Source organism: Phalacrocorax carbo, chromosome 3 (genome assembly GCF_963921805.1).
Source record: "Phalacrocorax carbo chromosome 3, bPhaCar2.1, whole genome shotgun sequence".
Lineage (NCBI taxonomy): Eukaryota > Metazoa > Chordata > Aves > Suliformes > Phalacrocoracidae > Phalacrocorax > Phalacrocorax carbo.
This window is the reverse complement of record NC_087515.1, coordinates 42244262-42248703: the sequence shown is the minus strand read 5'-3', so window position 1 is coordinate 42248703 and position 4442 is coordinate 42244262.

Sequence of the window (4442 nt, the reverse complement as noted above, 5' to 3'; positions counted from 1 at the left end):
TTTCTTGTAATGCTTCATTTGAGAAATAATGTTGACTTACAGAGCAGTTGCATTCTGCTGTGTGGCATTCAGTAATAATGCCTTTCAGAAGTTCGGAAGCAAAAGGCTTTATTCGGCAACTTTCTCTAACACTTATGTAGTAGACTATCAAGACAATGTTGTTGCAGTTGTGCGTGGATTGGTTAGATGCTGTAAATAGAGTGGCAACTCTGGCAAAAGCAAGGGAACAACATCAAGTGCCCTAGAAAAAATAGTACGTACACAAATAATTGCCTGTGCAATAACACCGCCTGTATAAGAAAGGAGTCAAGGAATGGGTTGAATGGTTGTCACTTCCGTTTTTGTTTGAAGTAACTTGGCAGCTACAACTCTTTTGGCTTCTTGACCTGCCTTCTTGTTCCTTTGTTTACCTTGAAGTACAGATGATGTGCTTCTTTTGTTCGGGGAGAGGTTGTCTTCTGGTCTTCCACCTTTCTGTTCTGTAGATGTTGCCTGTCAACACCCAGGATAAATAAAGGCAGACTGTTCTGGTATTGTGCCATGAGGTTTGGCCTGTGTCTTCTTTCTCTTGAGAAATTAAACCGTTCTGGAAGAGCTACAGGTTTTACTGTACATGTGTTACTTCCTACGCTGTACCTCTTAACCATGCTAAGCACCCTACTTCTTTCTAAATATTAGTGGGATTTTTGTTAAGAGTTTGGGGCAAACGAAAAGAAGTTATGCTGATGATGGGTAACGCAAGTAGAGATGTGATGTTAAGAGTCTTCATGGACTTGAGAGAGAGTAAGAGGAATTCTTATGAGTAAGATGGGGTGGAGTGCACACAATACTATGAAACTAACCTGTTAGTGAAATGGGTGGAATTGGTGCAGTGCCAGCATTAATTATTTACTCTATACCCTTCCTGTAACCATGAGATTAAAAACAGGCCTCTTGTATAGCACACAACTGAGAATAAGAAAAAATGGGCTGAGTGGTACTTGCCGAGAAGAAATGCTGTGAGAAAGCATCTACCCACCTTCTCAAGTGACTAGAGAAGAGAGAGGGGAGAGGAAAAGACTGAGTAGGTGTCCCCAGTGGGCTAAATAGGTAAAAGGTACTGCAGAAAAATCGACAGACTAGTCATATTTACTCTGGGTGTGGAGAAGCACTGGTGACTGTACTGTCTAGTTGGGTCTCCAGTCCACTCCCATGCAGACAGAACTGTCTTGACAAAGAACTGGGAGTGCATGGAGTAAAGAGTAAGTGGAATAAGAACAGAGCTAAGGAAATGGAATGAAACCAAAAGAAACTGTGTTGGGAATGGATTTGGGGACAGCTGGGAATGGAAGACAGAAAAATCTTTAAAAAGCAGATACGGTATTAAGTGGTTGTATATGGGTTGGTTTGGTGGTGGCTTTTTTTGTTTTTGGGGTTTTTGTAGTTGCTGGATCCTGTTTTTTGGAGCATTGCTTGAGTACTAGTACTTGAAAAGTGGAAGTAATGTAATTAAATCAGGATTTTTTTAATAATATGGACTAATTTCCAATGAAGTAAATTTAGAGTTGCGGAAACAATGAACAAAACTGGTAACTACTATAAAATATGAATTACTTTTTTTGGAATGACTTAATGAAAAGTGATTTGGGAAATACAGGGAGCTAAAAATGGGTTGGTTTTTTTGGCCTTAAGTTTAAGGGAGATGAAAGTCTACTAAGATGAAAGCATGAGGAAATTTGACTACAATGAGAATAACAGGAATAATGGAATTTGAAAACTGAAATAAGAGGTGTTTAGATGAGACGGTTGAATGTGGATGCAGCCTTTATTTTTTTTTTCCTTTCCTCAGTACAGTAGGAAATTAAGTGCTTCTGTGATTAAATGACATTGCATCAGGGTAAGCCATTAGCTTGTTTGTATAAAGGCTCAGACCTGTGCTTCTAAATCCAGTTGGGAGGAGGAAATACAGGCCTTTGGATAAGGGAGGTAAATGAGCTATAATTAATGCATGAATTAAAATGTTTATCTTCTAGAGGATGGAGTCCCTTTTTTTCTAAATAAGAATCTTTCTGCCAGTTGGTTACTTGGAATGTGTGCACTTACACTTGGATTCCCTTCTTCCCCCTCCCCCCCCCCCCCCCCCCCCCCCCCCCCCCCCCCCCCGCCTGGTGTTTTGTTACGTAGGCTTGAGTGAAGTGCGGCACTTGACAGGGCTGGTGATAACAGAATTCCTGACAATCCTTTCTGCTTTTCAGCGTTGGAAGCACTGAACGCCAAACTTGAAAAGAGTTTTGGCTGGAGAATGCAAGAAAGATGCAGACTAGAATTTAGTAAAACTTCTGTGCTAGATGTGCAATTCAGCAAGGATCCTCATGCAGGTAATTCTTAATTTTGGACTTTGTGATGGGGTAATGAGCAATCTAGCTCTTACCTGGTGCTGCCATTTTGCTGATCTAGCTTACAGTAAGCAGTTTAGTCCCTGAAATCTGGCCTCATTTCCCTTCCAGCTTATTACACCTCATATGCATAAGATTTCCACTGGAGTTGTGTTTGCCTGAGGGCACCAATCCAAATGAGTTCATGTCTGCACTGAACTACTTCCTCCTCACACAATAATCATGAAACAAACTTAGCAAGCAAATAGGGCTGGGAGAGCTGCTTAATGGATTCCTTTCACAGACAATAATGCACGGAGGTGGTCTGAAAGGAGGAGTATCAATCAGTGTGAGCACAAAACATCACTCTTAAATTCTCTTCAGCCTCTTCCTCAAACTTTTTAAAGCTGTTGCCTTGTTCCTTACTGGATGAAGATGAGAACGGGAGTGGGAGCGAGAACTTAGTAAAGCGAGTGCAGTTCTGGAAGCCGAGTCATGGCCAACAAGCCCTATGCTATGCAGAGACATCTGCTAGTGGTAAGGAAAGCTGAGTAAAGGCAGGGTTGGAAAGAGCCAGTCTTGATCTTAACCTCACAGGAGCATTCTGATGTCCTGTTCTCCTGTAGCTCCACATCATATTACCAACCTTATGTTGTGAAGACATAAGCAACCTTTCTAAATGTCAGGCATGATGAAGTACTGAGTAGGTCAGTTTTTCTTTTCTTTTGTTGTGCTCAGACCAGGTCTTTGGTTGCTAATGACAGCTTATATTCTTTATATTGACCCAGCCTGCTCAAAGTAGTGTGTAAACAACTGGCTAGTCTCTGCTGAGGGATGGCTGAACAGCACCTCATGGAGTTTGCACGCCAGCCTTTTCAAAAGATTCAGTCTGTTTTCATTTGTCAATGAAAACATTTGTGCCCTGTCTAACATCTGACTGAAGAAGGTGAATTGGACCTAAGCTGGTCTTTGAGTGTCAGCCTTCACTTCAGGGTCTGTTAAAATTTATGTAAGGATGGAACAAACATGTGTGATCTCAAATTTTGCTCTGTTTTCCATATTTGTGTGTGATTGCAGTTATCTTTCCCCACCCCCCCCTCCTCCTTCTTTAAATTGCCCTCCAGCCTAAGGACTTCAAACCATGAGTTACAGGCTTATAACTCAGCATCCTTCCCTGCTGCAGGGCCTGGGGCACTTGGCAGCATACAGCATCTTTGTTCTCTGAAGAACTGTGGAGGGAGGCCTCAAAACTTGCCCATATAAGTTTGTAGCCCAAATTTTTTGTTCAGGTCAGCAGTAGCATGTCTGGTATATGTTATGATTGCAGAGGCCTGACAAGCATCACCCAGTTCTGACCTTAGGTGTACTGGGATGTCAGTTTTGTGGTGGCATAAAGGGAATTCATTCAGACCCAAAGTACAAGGAAGAGATGGGATTTCTGCTTTTGGGATCTCTCCTGTTGCTGTTGGTTGAGTTCTGTAAAGTTACTGCTCCCTTCTCTCTGTCTTACCCTGCTCTCTTCTGAGAGGGGATTCATATGAATACATACTGAATTTCCTGTCAAAGATTTACCAAGATAGAATCTATAAAATCTCAAATTTTATAGAGAGAAAATTGCCAGTCAGTCCTCTCATCTCTAGGCTCCTTGACTTATCTCTGCTTCTTCAAGCAGTGACATGTATCACTCTTTCAGTCTTTGCTGCTGAGCTCCCTATCTAAATACATCTATATTTCTTGCCTTATTGTCATGTCTTTGTCCCCTCTATCCCATGTTGTCTCAGCTGTTGGTGGAGATGAAGTGCTTCCCGCTCCAGTAAACCTCCAGGTTTACTGAGAAACAAAAATAACTCTTTGGATTCACTGGTTTGGATGGGTATTCCCCTCTCTAGCAGATGGATTTTGGTTCCCTCTGACTGGATAGTCTTAAGGTACTTGATTTTTATAGCTTCATGTCCAGCGACAGACCCTTGGACTATGGAGGTGAGAGTTTGGGCAGTGTTCACTGGGAGTTCACCTGGTAATTCAGCTTTTGAAAAAACAAAAAATCGCTGGCTTCTATCAGAGCCTGATTCAAACTGTTTCAAACAG